Below are 15,285 nucleotides of genomic sequence, written 5' to 3' on the forward strand. Positions count from 1 at the left end.
AGTATTAGATTCCGTTGCACCATTGCAGGTTTACTGTATCCCTTGGACCTTCAAATCAACGATGAAACACAGAAATTGCATCGATATTGAATACAAAAGGCAAAATGTCGACTTATTTACAAGAGGAGTAACTCTTCAAATAGGTCGTGTTTTAGCCTTTCCTGGGACAGCAGTATTAGATTCCGATGCACCATTGCAGGTTTACTGTATCCCTTGGACCTTCAAATCAACGATGAAACACAGAAATTGCATCGATATTGAATACAAAAGGCAAAATGTCGACTTATTTACAAGAGGAGTAACTCTTCTAATAGTTCGTGCTTTGAGCCATTCGTGGGACAGCAGTATTAGATTCCGTTGCACCATTGCAGGTTTACTGTATCCCTAGGACCTTCAAATCAACGATGAAACACAGAAATTGCATCGATATTAAATACAAAAGGCAAAATGTCGACTTATTTACAAGAGGAGTAACTCTTCTAATAGGTCGTGTTTTAGCCTTTCCTGGGACAGCAGTATTAGATTCCGATGCACCATTGCAGGTTAACTGTATCCCTTGTACCTTCAAATCAACGATGAAACACAGAAATTGCTTCGATACTGAATACAAAAGGCAAAACGTCGACTTATTTATAAGAGGAGTAACTCTTCTAATAGTTCGTGGTTTGAGCCCTTCCTGGGACAGCAGTATTCGATTCCGATGCACCATTGGAGGTTTACTGTATCCCTTGGACCTTCAAATCAACGATGAAACACAGAAATTTCATCGATTTTGAATACAAAATGCAAAATGTCGACTTATTTATAAGAGGAGTAACTCTTCTAATAGTTCGTGCTTTGAGCCATTCCTGGGACAGCAGTGTTAGTTTCCGATGCACCATTACAGGTTTACTGTATCCCTTGGACCTTCAAATCAACGATGAAACACAGAAATTGAATCGATATTGAATACAAAAGGCAAAACGTCGACTTAGTTATAAGAGGAGTAACTCTTCTAATAGTTCGTGCTTTGAGCCCTTCCGGGGGCAGCATTATTCGATTCCGATGCACCATTGTAGGTTTACTCTATCCCTAGGACCTTCAAATCAACGATGAAACACAGAAATTGCATCGATATTGAATACAAAAGGCAAAATGTCGACTTATTTATAAGAGGAGTAACTCTTCTAATAGTTCGCGCTTTGTGCCTTGCCTGGGACAGCAGTATTAGATTCCGATGCACCATTGCAGGTTTACTGTATCCCTCGGACTTTCAAATCAACGATGAAACAAAGAAATTGCATCGATATTGAATACAAAAGGCAAAATGTCGACTTATTTACAAGAGGAGTAACTGTTCTAATAGTTCGTGCTTTGAGACTTTCCTGGGACAGCAGTATTAGATTCCGATGCACCATTGTAGGTTTACTGTATCCCTTGGACCTTCAAATCAACGATGAAACACAGAAATTGCATCGATATTGAATACAAAAGGCAAAATGTCGACTTATTTACAAGAGGTGTAACTCTTCTAGCAGTTCGTGCTTTTAGTCTTTCCTGGGACAGCAGTATTAGATTCCGATGCACCATTGTTGGTTTACTGTATCCCTAGGACCTTCAAATCAACGATGAAACACAGAAATTGCATCGATACTGAATAAAAAAGGGAAAATGTCGACTTATTTATAAGAGGAGTAACTCTTCTAATAGTTCGTGCTTTGAGCCTTTCCTGGGACAGCAGTATTAGATTCCGATGCACCATTGCAGGTTTACAGTTTCCCTTGGACCTTCAAATGAACGATGAAAGACTGAAATTGCATCGATATTGAATACAAAAGGCAAAATGTCGACTCATTTACAAGAGGAGTAACCCTTCTAATAGTTCGTGCTTTGAGCCTTTCTTTGGACAGCAGTATTAGATTCCGTTGCACCATTTCAGGTTTACTGTATCCCTTGGACCTTCACATCAACGATGAAACAGAGAAATTGCAACGATATTGAAAACAAAAGGCAAAATGTCGACTTATTTACAACAGGAGTAACTCTTCTAATAGTTCGTGCTTTGAGCCATTCCTGGGACAGCAGTATTAAACTCCGTTGCACCATTGCAGGTTTACTGTATCCCTTGGACCTTCAAATCAATGATGAAGCACAGAAATTGCATTGATATTGAATACAAAAGGCAAAATGTCGACTTATTTACAAGAGGAGTAACTCTTCTAATAGGTCGTGTTTTAGCCTTTCCTGGGACAGCAGTATTAGATTCCGATGCACCATTGCAGGTTTACTGTATCCCTTGGACCTTCAAATCAACGATGAAACACAGAAATTGCATCGATATTGAATACAAGAGGCAAAATGTCGACTTATTTACAAGAGGAGTAACTCTTCTAAAAGTTCGTGCTTAGAGGCTTTCCTGGGACAGCAGTATTAGATTCCGATGCACCATTGCGGATTTACTGTATCCCTTGGACCTTCAAATCAACGACGAAACACAGAAATTGCACCGATGTTGAATACAAAAGGCTAAATGTCGACTTATTTGTAAGAGGAGGAATTCTTCTAATGGTTCGTGCTTTGAGCCTTGCCTGGGACAGCAGTATTCGATTCCGATGCACCATTGTAGGTTTACTGTATCCCTCGGACCTTCAAATCAACGATGAAACACACAATTTGCATCGATATTGAATACAAAAGGCAAAATGTCGACTTATTTACAAGAGGAGTAACTCTTCTAATAGTTCGTGATTTTAGCCTTTCCTGGGACAGCAGTATTAGATTCCGTTGCACCATTGCAGGTTTACTGTATCCCTTGGATCTTCAAATCAACGATGAAACACAGAAGTTGCATTGATATTGAATACAAAATGCAAAATGTCGACTTATTTACAAGAGGAGTAACTCTTCTAATAGTTCGTGCGTTGAGCCTTTCCTGGGACAGCAGTATTAGATTCTGATGCACCATTGCAGGTTTACTGTATCCCTTGGACCTTCAAATCAACGATGAAACACAGAAATTGCATCGATATTGAACACAAGAGGCAAAATGTCGACTTATTTACAAGAGGAGTAACTCTTCTAAAAGTTTGTGGTTTATGGCTTTCCTGGGACAGTAGTATTAGATTCCGATGCACCATTGCAGGTTTACTGTATCCCTTGGACCTTCAAATCAACGACGAAACACAGAAATTGCATCGATATTGAATACAAAAAGCAAAATTTCGACTTATTTACAAGAGGAGTAACTGTTCTAATAGGTCGTGTTTTAGCCTTTCCTGGGACAGCAGTATTAGATTCCGATGCACCATTGCAGGTTTACCGTATCCCTCGGACCTTCAAATCAACGATGAAACACAGAAATTGCATCGATATTGAATACAAGAGGCAAAATGTCGACTTATTTACAAGAGGAGTAACTCTTCTAAAAGTTCGTGCTTTGAGGCTTTCCTGGGACAGCAGTATTAGATTCCGATGCACCATTGCAGGTTTACTGTATCCCTTGGACCTTCAAATCAACGACGAAACACAGAAATTGCATCGATATTGAATACAAAAGGCTAAATGTCGACTTATTTACAAGAGGAGTAACTCTTCTAATAGTTCGTGCGTTGAGCCTTTCCTGGGACAGCAGTATTAGATTCCGATGCACCATTGGAGGTTTACTGTATCCCTTGGACCTTCAAATCAACGATGAAACACAGAAATTGCATCGATATTAGATACAAAAGGCAAAATGTCGACTTATTTACAAGAGGAGTAACTCTTCTAATAGTTCGATTTTTGAGCCTCTCCTCGGGACAGCAGTAATAGATTCCGATGCACCATTGCAGGTTTACTGGATCCCTTGGACCTTCAAATCAACGATGAAGCACAGAAATTGCATCGATATTGAATACAAAACGCAAAATGTCGACTTATTTATAAGAGGAGAAACTCTTCTAATAGTTCGTGCTTTAACCTTTCCTGGGACAGCAGTATTAGATTCCGATGCACCATTGCAGGTTTACTGTATCCCGTGGACCTTGAAATCAACGATGAAGCACAGAAATTGCATCGATATTGAATACAAAAGGCAAAATGTCGACTTATTTATAAGAGGAGTAACTCTTCTAATAGTTCGCGCTTTGTGCCTTGCCTGGGACAGCAGTATTAGATTCCGATGCACCATTGCAGGTTTACTGTATCCCTCGGACTTTCAAATCAACGATGAAACAAAGAAATTGCATCGATATTGAATACAAAAGGCAAAATGTCGACTTATTTACAAGAGGAGTAACTGTTCTAATAGTTCGTGCTTTGAGACTTTCCTGGGACAGCAGTATTAGATTCCGATGCACCATTGTAGGTTTACTGTATCCCTTGGACCTTCAAATCAACGATGAAACACAGAAATTGCATCGATATTGAATACAAAAGGCAAAATGTCGACTTATTTACAAGAGGTGTAACTCTTCTAGCAGTTCGTGCTTTTAGTCTTTCCTGGGACAGCAGTATTAGATTCCGATGCACCATTGTTGGTTTACTGTATCCCTAGGACCTTCAAATCAACGATGAAACACAGAAATTGCATCGATACTGAATAAAAAAGGGAAAATGTCGACTTATTTATAAGAGGAGTAACTCTACTAATAGTTCGTGCTTTGAGCCTTTCCTGGGACAGCAGTATTAGATTCCGATGCACCATTGCAGGTTTACAGTTTCCCTTGGACCTTCAAATGAACGATGAAAGACTGAAATTGCATCGATATTGAATACAAAAGGCAAAATGTCGACTCATTTACAAGAGGAGTAACCCTTCTAATAGTTCGTGCTTTGAGCCTTTCTTTGGACAGCAGTATTAGATTCCGTTGCACCATTTCAGGTTTACTGTATCCCTTGGACCTTCACATCAACGATGAAACAGAGAAATTGCAACGATATTGAAAACAAAAGGCAAAATGTCGACTTATTTACAACAGGAGTAACTCTTCTAATAGTTCGTGCTTTGAGCCATTCCTGGGACAGCAGTATTAAACTCCGTTGCACCATTGCAGGTTTACTGTATCCCTTGGACCTTCAAATCAATGATGAAGCACAGAAATTGCATTGATATTGAATACAAAAGGCAAAATGTCGACTTATTTACAAGAGGAGTAACTCTTCTAATAGGTCGTGTTTTAGCCTTTCCTGGGACAGCAGTATTAGATTCCGATGCACCATTGCAGGTTTACTGTATCCCTTGGACCTTCAAATCAACGATGAAACACAGAAATTGCATCGATATTGAATACAAGAGGCAAAATGTCGACTTATTTACAAGAGGAGTAACTCTTCTAAAAGTTCGTGCTTAGAGGCTTTCCTGGGACAGCAGTATTAGATTCCGATGCACCATTGCGGATTTACTGTATCCCTTGGACCTTCAAATCAACGACGAAACACAGAAATTGCACCGATGTTGAATACAAAAGGCTAAATGTCGACTTATTTGTAAGAGGAGGAATTCTTCTAATGGTTCGTGCTTTGAGCCTTGCCTGGGACAGCAGTATTCGATTCCGATGCACCATTGTAGGTTTACTGTATCCCTCGGACCTTCAAATCAACGATGAAACACACAATTTGCATCGATATTGAATACAAAAGGCAAAATGTCGACTTATTTACAAGAGGAGTAACTCTTCTAATAGTTCGTGATTTTAGCCTTTCCTGGGACAGCAGTATTAGATTCCGTTGCACCATTGCAGGTTTACTGTATCCCTTGGATCTTCAAATCAACGATGAAACACAGAAGTTGCATTGATATTGAATACAAAATGCAAAATGTCGACTTATTTACAAGAGGAGTAACTCTTCTAATAGTTCGTGCGTTGAGCCTTTCCTGGGACAGCAGTATTAGATTCTGATGCACCATTGCAGGTTTACTGTATCCCTTGGACCTTCAAATCAACGATGAAACACAGAAATTGCATCGATATTGAACACAAGAGGCAAAATGTCGACTTATTTACAAGAGGAGTAACTCTTCTAAAAGTTTGTGGTTTATGGCTTTCCTGGGACAGTAGTATTAGATTCCGATGCACCATTGCAGGTTTACTGTATCCCTTGGACCTTCAAATCAACGACGAAACACAGAAATTGCATCGATATTGAATACAAAAGGCAAAATGTCGACTTATTTACAAGAGGAGTAACTGTTCTAATAGGTCGTGTTTTAGCCTTTCTTGGGACAGCAGTATTAGATTCCGATGCACCATTGCAGGTTTACCGTATCCCTCGGACCTTCAAATCAACGATGAAACACAGAAATTGCATCGATATTGAATACAAGAGGCAAAATGTCGACTTATTTACAAGAGGAGTAACTCTTCTAAAAGTTCGTGCTTTGAGGCTTTCCTGGGACAGCAGTATTAGATTCCGATGCACCATTGCAGGTTTACTGTATCCCTTGGACCTTCAAATCAACGACGAAACACAGAAATTGCATCGATATTGAATACAAAAGGCTAAATGTCGACTTATTTACAAGAGGAGTAACTCTTCTAATAGTTCGTGCGTTGAGCCTTTCCTGGGACAGCAGTATTAGATTCCGATGCACCATTGGAGGTTTACTGTATCCCTTGGACCTTCAAATCAACGATGAAACACAGAAATTGCATCGATATTAGATACAAAAGGCAAAATGTCGACTTATTTACAAGAGGAGTAACTCTTCTAATAGTTCGATTTTTGAGCCTCTCCTCGGGACAGCAGTAATAGATTCCGATGCACCATTGCAGGTTTACTGGATCCCTTGGACCTTCAAATCAACGATGAAGCACAGAAATTGCATCGATATTGAATACAAAACGCAAAATGTCGACTTATTTATAAGAGGAGAAACTCTTCTAATAGTTCGTGCTTTAACCTTTCCTGGGACAGCAGTATTAGATTCCGATGCACCATTGCAGGTTTACTGTATCCCGTGGACCTTGAAATCAACGATGAAGCACAGAAATTGCATCGATATTGAATACAAAAGGCAAAATGTCGACTTATTTATAAGAGGAGTAACTCTTCTAATAGTTCGTACTTTGAGCGTTTATTGGGACAGCTAAGATCACGAACTATTAGAAGAGTTACTCCTCTTATAAAAAAATCGACATTTTGCCTTTTGTATTCAATATCGATGCAATTTCTGTGTTTCATCGTTGATTTGAAGGTCCAAGGGATACAGTAAACCTGCAATGGTGCATCGGAATCTAATAGTGCTGTCCCAGGAAAGGCTAAAACACGAACTATTAGAAGAGTTACTCCACTTGTAAATAAGCCGTCATTTTGCATTTTGTATTCAATATCGATGCAATTGCTGTGTTTCATCGTTAATTTGAAGGTCCAAGAGATACATTAAACCTGCAATGGTCCATCGGAATCTAATACTGCTCTCCCAGGAAAGGCACAAAGCACGAACTACTAGAAGAGTTACCCCTCTTGTAAATAAGTCGACATTTTGCCTTTTGTATTAAATATCGATGCAATTTCTGTGTTTCATCGTTCATTTGAAGGTCCAAGGGATACAGTAAACCTGCAATGGTGAATCGGAATCTAATACTGCTGTCCCAGGAAAGGCTCAAAGCACGAACTATTAGAAGAGTTATTCCTCTTGTAAATAAGTCGACATTTTGCATTTTGTATTCAGTGTCGATGCAATTTCTGTGTTTCATCGTTAATTTGAAGGTCCAAGGGATACAGTAAACCTGCAATGGCGCATCGGAATCTAATACTGCTGTCCCAGGAAAGGCTCGAAGCACAAACTATTTGAAGAGTTACTCCTTTTGTAAATAAGTCGACATTTTGCCTTTTGTATTCAATATCGATGCAATTTCTGTGTTTTTAACGTTAATTTGAAGGTCCAAAGCTTACAGTAGACCTGCAATGGTGCATCGGAATCTAACACTGCACTCCCAGGAAAAGCTAAAAGCACGAACTATTAGAAGAGTTACTCCTCTTATAAATAAGTCCAGGTTTTGCCTTTTGGATTCGATATCGATGCTATTTCTGTGTCTCATCGTTGATTTGAAGGTCCAAGGGATACAGTAAACCTGCAATGGTGAATCGGAATCTAATACTGCTGTCCCAGGAAAGGCGTAAAGCACGAACTATTAGAAGAGTTACTCCTCTTGTAAATAATTCGACATTTTGCATTTTGTATTTAATATCGATGCAATTTCTGTGTTTCATCGTTGATTTGAAGGTCCAAGGGATACAGTAAACCTGCAATGGTGCATCGGAATCTAATACTGCTGTCCCAGGAAAGGCTCAAAGCACGAACTATTAGAAGAGTTACTCCTCTTGTAAATAAGTCGACATTTTGCATTTTGAATTCAATATCGATGCAATTTCTGTGATCATCGTTGATTTGAAGGTCCAAGGGATACAGTAAACCTGCAATGGTGCATCGGAATCTAATACTGCTTTCCCAGGAAAGGCTCAAAGCACGAACCATTAGAAGAGTTACTCCTCTTATAAGTAGGTCGTCATTCTGCCTTTTCTATTCAATATCGATGCAATTTCTGTGTTTCATCGTTGATTTGAAGGTCCAGGGATACAGTAAACCTGCAATGGTGTGTCGGAATCTAATACTGCTGTCCCAGGAAAGGCTAAATGCACCAACAATTAGAAGAGTTACTCCTCTTGTAAATAAGTCGACCTTTTGCCTTTTGTATTCAATATCGATGCAATTTCTGTGTTTCATCGTTGATTTGAAGGTCCAAGCGATACAGTAAACCTGCAATGGTGCATCGGAATCAAATACTGCTGTCCCAGGAGAGGTTCAAAGCAAGAACTATTAGAAGAGTTACTCCTCTGGTAAATAAGTCGACATTTTGCCTTTTGTATTCAATATCGATGCAATTTCTGTGTTTCATCGTTGATTTGAAGGTCCAAGGGATACAGTAAACCTGCAATGGTGCATCGGAATCTAATACTGCTGTCCCAGGAAAGGCTCAAAGCACGAACTATTAGAAGAGTTACTCCTCTTGTAAATAAGTCGACATATTGCATTTTGTATACAATATCGATGCAATTTCTGTGTTTCATCGTTGATTTGAAGGTCCAAGGGATACAGTAAAGATGCAATGGTGCATCGGAATCTAATACTGCTGTCCCAGGAAAGGCTCAAAGCACGGACTATTAGAATAGTTACACCTCTTATAAGTAAGTCGTAATTTTGACTTTTGTATTCAATATCGATGCAATTTCTGTATTTCATCGTTGATTTGAAGGTCCAAGGGATACAGTAAACCTGCAATGGTGCATCGGAATCTAATACTGCTGTCACAGGAAAGGCTCAAATCACGAACTATTAGAAGAGTTACTCCTTTTTGAAATAAGTCGACATTTTGCCATTTGTATTCAATATCGATGCAATTTCTGTGTTTCATCGTTGATTTGATGGTCCAAGGGATACAGTAAATCTGCAAAGGCGCATCGGAATCTAATACTGTGTCCCATGAAAGGCTCAAAGCACGAACTATTAGAAGAGTTACTCTTCTTGTAAATAAGTCGACATATTGCATTTTGAATTCAATATCGATGCAGTTTCTGAGTTTCATCGCTGATTTGAAGGTCTAAGGGATACAGTAAACCTGCAATGGTGCATCGGAATCTAATACTGCTGTCATAGGAAAGGCTCAAAGCACGAACTATTAGAATAGTTACACCTCTTATAAGTATGTCGTCATTTTGCCTTTTGTATTGAATATCGATGCAATTTCTGTGTTTCATCGTTGATTTGTAGGTCCAAGGGATACAGTAAATTTGCAATGGCGCATCGGAATCTAATACTGCTGTCCCAGGAAAGGCTCGATTCACGAACTATTAGAAGAGTTACTCCTCTTGTTAATAAGTCGACATTTTGCCTTTTGTATTCAATATCGATGCAATTTCTGTGTTTCATCGTTTATTTGAAGGTCCAAGGGATACAGTAAACCTGAAATGGTGAATCGGAATCAAATACTGCCGTCATAGGAAAGGCGCAAAGCACGAACTATTAGAAGAGTTACTCCTCTTGTAAATAATTCGACATTTTGCATTTTGTATTCAATATCGATGCAATTTCTGTGTTTCATCGTTGATTTGAAGGTCCAAGGGATACAGTAAACCTGCAATGGTGCATCGGAATCTAATACTGCTGTCCCAGGAAAGGCTCAAACACGAACTATTAGAATATTTACACCTCTTATAAGTAAGTCGCGATTTTGCCTTTTGTATTCAATATCGATGCAATTTCTGTGTTTCATCGTTGATTTGAAGGTCCAAGGGATACAGTAAACCAGCAATGTTGCATCGGAATCTAATACTGCTGATTCAGGAAAGGCTCAAAGCACGAACTGTTAGAAGAGTTATTCCTCTTATAAGTAAGTCGTCATTTTGGCTTTTGTATTCAATATCGATGCAATTTCTGTGTTTCATCGTTGATTTGAAGGTCCAAGGGATACAGTAAAGATGCAATGGTGCATCGGAATCTAATACTGCTGTCCCAGGAAAGGCTCAAAGCACGAACTATTAGAAGAGTTACTCCTCTTGTAAATAAGTTGACATTTTGCCTTTTGTATTCAATATCGATGCAATTTCTGTGTTTCATCGTTGATTTGATGGTCCAAGGGATACAGTAAATCTGCAAAGGCGCATCGGAATCTAATACTGTGTCCCATGAAAGGCTCAAAGCACGAACTATTAGAAGAGTTACTCCTCTTGTAAATAAGTCGACATATTGCATTTTGAATTCAATATCGATGCAATTTCTGAGTTTCGTCGCTGATTTGAAGGTCTAAGGGATACAGTAAACCTGCAATGGTGAATCGGAATCTAATACTGCTGTCCCAGGAAAGGCGCAAAGCACGAACTATTAGAAGAGCTACTCCTCTTGTAAATAATTCGACATTTTGCATTTTGTATTTAATATCGATGCAATTTCTGTGTTTCATCGTTGATTTGAAGGTCCAAGGGATACAGTAAACCTGCAATGGTGCATCGGAATCTAATACTGCTGTCCCAGGAAAGGCTCAAAGCACGAACTATTAGAAGAGTTACTCCTCTTGTAAATAAGTCGACATTTTGCATTTTGAATTCAATATCGATGCAATTTCTGTGATCATCGGTGATTTGAAGGTCCAAGGGATACAGTAAACCTGCAATGGTGCATCGGAATCTAATACTGCTTTCCCAGGAAAGGCTCAAAGCACGAACCATTAGAAGAGTTACTCCTCTTATAAGTAGGTCGTCATTTTGCCTTTTGTATTCAATATCGATGCAATTTCTGTGTTTCATCGTTGATTTGAAGGTCCAGGGATACAGTAAACCTGCAATGGTGTGTCGGAATCTAATACTGCTGTCCCAGGAAAGGCTAAATGCACCAACAATTAGAAGAGTTTCTCCTCTTGTAAATAAGTCGACATTTTGCCTTTTGTATTCAATATCGATGCAATTTCTGTGTTTCATCGTTGATTTGAAGGTCCAAGCGATACAGTAAACCTGCAATGGTGCATCGGAATCAAATACTGCTGTCCCAGGAGAGGTTCAAAGCAAGAACTATTAGAAGAGTTACTCCTCTGGTAAATAAGTCGACATTTTGCCTTTTGTATTCAATATCGATGCAATTTCTGTGTTTCTTCGTTGATTTGAAGGTCCAAGGGATACAGTAAACCTGCAATGGTGCATCGGAATCTAGTACTGCTGTCCCAGGAAAGACTCAAAGCACGAACTATTAGAAGAGTTACTCCTCTTTGAAATAAGTCGACATTTTGCCTTTTGTATTCAATATCGATGCAATTTCTGTGTTTCATCGTTGATTTGAAGGTCCAAGGGATACAGTAAAGATGCAATGGTGCATCGGAATCTAATACTGCTGTCCCAGGAAAGGCTCAAAGCACGGACTATTAGAATAGTTACACCTCTTATAAGTAAGTCGTAATTTTGACTTTTGTATTCAATATCGATGCAATTTCTGTGTTTCATCGTTGATTTGAAGGTCCAAGATATACAGTAAACCTGCAATGGTGCATCGGAATCTAATACTGCTGTCTCAGGAAAGGCTCAAATCACGAACTATTAGAAGAGTTACTCCTCTTTGAAATAAGTCGACATTTTGCCTTTTGTATTCAATATCGATGCAATTTCTGTGTTTCATCGTTGATTTGATGGTCCAAGGGATACAGTAAATCTGCAAAGGCGCATCGGAATCTAATACTGTGTCCCATGAAAGGCTCAAAGCACGAATTATTAGAAGAGTTACTCCTCTTGTAAATAAGTCGACATATTGCATTTTGAATTCAATATCGATGCAGTTTCTGAGTTTCATCGCTGATTTGAAGGTCTAAGGGATACAGTAAACCTGCAATGGTGCATCGGAATCTAATACTGCTGTCATAGGAAAGGCTCAAAGCACGAACTATTAGAATAGTTACACCTCTTATAAGTATGTCGTCATTTTGGCTTTTGTATTGAATATCGATGCAATTTCTGTGTTTCATCGTTGATTTGTAGGTCCAAGGGATACAGTAAATTTGCAATGGCGCATCGGAATCTAATACTGCTGTCCCAGGAAAGGCTCGATTCACGAACTATTAGAAGAGTTACTCCTCTTGTTAATAAGTCGACATTTTGCCTTTTGTATTCAATATCGATGCAATTTCTGTGTTTCATCGTTTATTTGAAGGTCCAAGGGATACAGTAAACCTGCAATGGTGCATCGGAATCTAACACTGCAATCCCAGGAAAGGCTAAAAGCACGAACTATTAGAAGAGTTACTCCTCATATAAATAAGTCGACATTTTGCCTTTTGTATACAATATCGATGCAATTTCTTTGTATCATCGTTGATTTGAAGGTCCAAGGGATACAGTAAACCTGAAATGGTGAATCGGAATCAAATACTGCCGTCATAGGAAAGGCGCAAAGCACGAACTATTAGAAGAGTTACTCCTCTTGTAAATAATTCGACATTTTGCATTTTGTATTCAATATCGATGCAATTTCTGTGTTTCATCGTTGATTTGAAGGTCCAAGGGATACAGTAAACCTGCAATGGTGCATCGGAATCTAATACTGCTGTCCCAGGAAAGGCTCAAACACGAACTATTAGAATATTTACACCTCTTATAAGTAAGTCGCGATTTTGCCTTTTGTATTCAATATCGATGCAAATTCTGTGTTTCATCGTTGATTTGAAGGTCCAAGGGATACAGTAAACCAGCAATGTTGCATCGGAATCTAATACTGCTGATTCAGGAAAGGCTCAAAGCACGAACTGTTAGAAGAGTTATTCCTCTTATAAGTAAGTCGTCATTTTGCCTTTTGTATTCAATATCGATGCAATTTCTGTGTTTCATCGTTGATTTGAAGGTCCAAGGGATACAGTAAAGATGCAATGGTGCATCGGAATCTAATACTGCTGTCCCAGGAAAGGCTCAAAGCACGAACTATTAGAAGAGTTACTCCTCTTGTAAATAAGTTGACATTTTGCCTTTTGTATTCAATATCGATGCAATTTCTGTGTTTCATCGTTGATTTGATGGTCCAAGGGATACAGTAAACCTGCAATGGTGCATCGGAATCTAATACTGATGTCCCAGGAAAGGCTCAAAGCACGAACTATTAGAAGAGTTACTCCTCTTGTAAATAAATCGACATATTGCATTTTGTATTCAATATCGATGCAATTTCAGTGTTTCATCGTTTATTTGAAGGTCCAAGGGATACAGTAAACCTGCAATGGTGCATCGGAATCTAACACTGCAATCCCAGGAAAGGCTAAAATCACGAACTATTAGAAGAGTTACTCCTCATATAAATAAGTCGACATTTTGCCTTTTGTATTCAATATCGATGCAATTTCTTTGTTTCATCGTTGATTTGAAGGTCCAAGGGATACAGTAAACCTGAAATGGTGAATCGGAATCCAATACTGCCGTCATAGGAAAGGCGCAAAGCACGAACTATTAGAAGAGTTACTCCTCTTGTAGATAATTGGACATTTTGCATTTTGTATTCAATATCGATGCAATTTCTGTGTTTCATCGTTGATTTGGAGGTCCAAGGGATACAGTAAACCTGCAATGGTGTATCGGAATCTAATACTGCTGTCCCAGGAAAGGCTCAAAGCACGAACTATTAGAATAGTTACACCTCTTATAAGTATGTCGCGATTTTGCCTTTTGTATTCAATATCGATGCAATTTCTGTGTTTCATCGTTGATTTGAAGGTCCAAGGGATACAGTAAACCAGCAATGTTGCATCGGAATCTAATACTGCTGATTCAGGAAAGGCTCAAAGCACGAACTGTTAGAAGAGTTATTCCTCTTATAAGTAAGTCGTCATTTTGCCTTTTGTATTCAATATCGATGCAATTTCTGTGTTTCATCGTTGATTTGAAGGTCCAAGGGATACAGTAAAGATGTAATGGTGCATCGGAATCTAATACTGCTGTCCCAGGAAAGGATAAAAAACGAACTATTAGAAGAGATACTCCTCTTGTAAATAAGTCGACATTTTGCCTTTTGTATTCAATATCGATGCAATTTCTGTGTTTCATCGTTGATTTGATGGACCGAGGGATACAGTAAATCTGCAATGGTAAATCGGAATCTAATACTGTGTCAAAGGAAAGGCTCAAAGCACGAACTATTAGAAGAGGTACTCCTCTTGTAAATAAGCCGACATATTGCATTTTGTATTCAGTATCGATGCAATTTCTGTGTTTCATCGTTGATTTGAAAGTCCAAGGGATACAGTAAAGATGCAATGGTGCATCGGAATCTAATACTGCTGTCCCAGGAAAGGCTCAAAGCACGAACTATTAGAAGAGTTACTCCTCTTGTAAATAAGTCGACATTTTGCCTTTTGTATTCAATATCGATGCAATTTCTGTGTTTCATCGTTGATTTGATGGTCCAAGGGATACAGTAAATCTGCAAAGGCGCATCTGAATCTAATACTGTGTCCCATGAAATGCTCAATGCACGAACTATTAGAAGAGTTACTCCTCTTGTAAATAAGTCGTCATATTGCATATTGAATTCAATATCGATTTAATTTCTGAGTTTCATCGCTGATTTGAAGGTCTAAGGGATACAGTAAACCTGCAATGGTGCATCGGAATCTAATACTGCTGTCCCAGGAAAGGCTCAAAGCACGAACTATTAGTAGAGTTACTCCTCTTGTAAATATGTCGACATTTTGCCTTTTGTATTCAATATCGATGCAATTTCTGTGTTTCATCGTTGATTTGATGGTCCAAGGGATACAGCAAACCTGCAATGGTGCATCGGAAACTAATACTGATGTCCCAGGA

This window comes from Schistocerca cancellata, chromosome 2 (assembly GCF_023864275.1).
Source record: "Schistocerca cancellata isolate TAMUIC-IGC-003103 chromosome 2, iqSchCanc2.1, whole genome shotgun sequence".
In the NCBI taxonomy this organism is placed as follows: domain Eukaryota; kingdom Metazoa; phylum Arthropoda; class Insecta; order Orthoptera; family Acrididae; genus Schistocerca; species Schistocerca cancellata.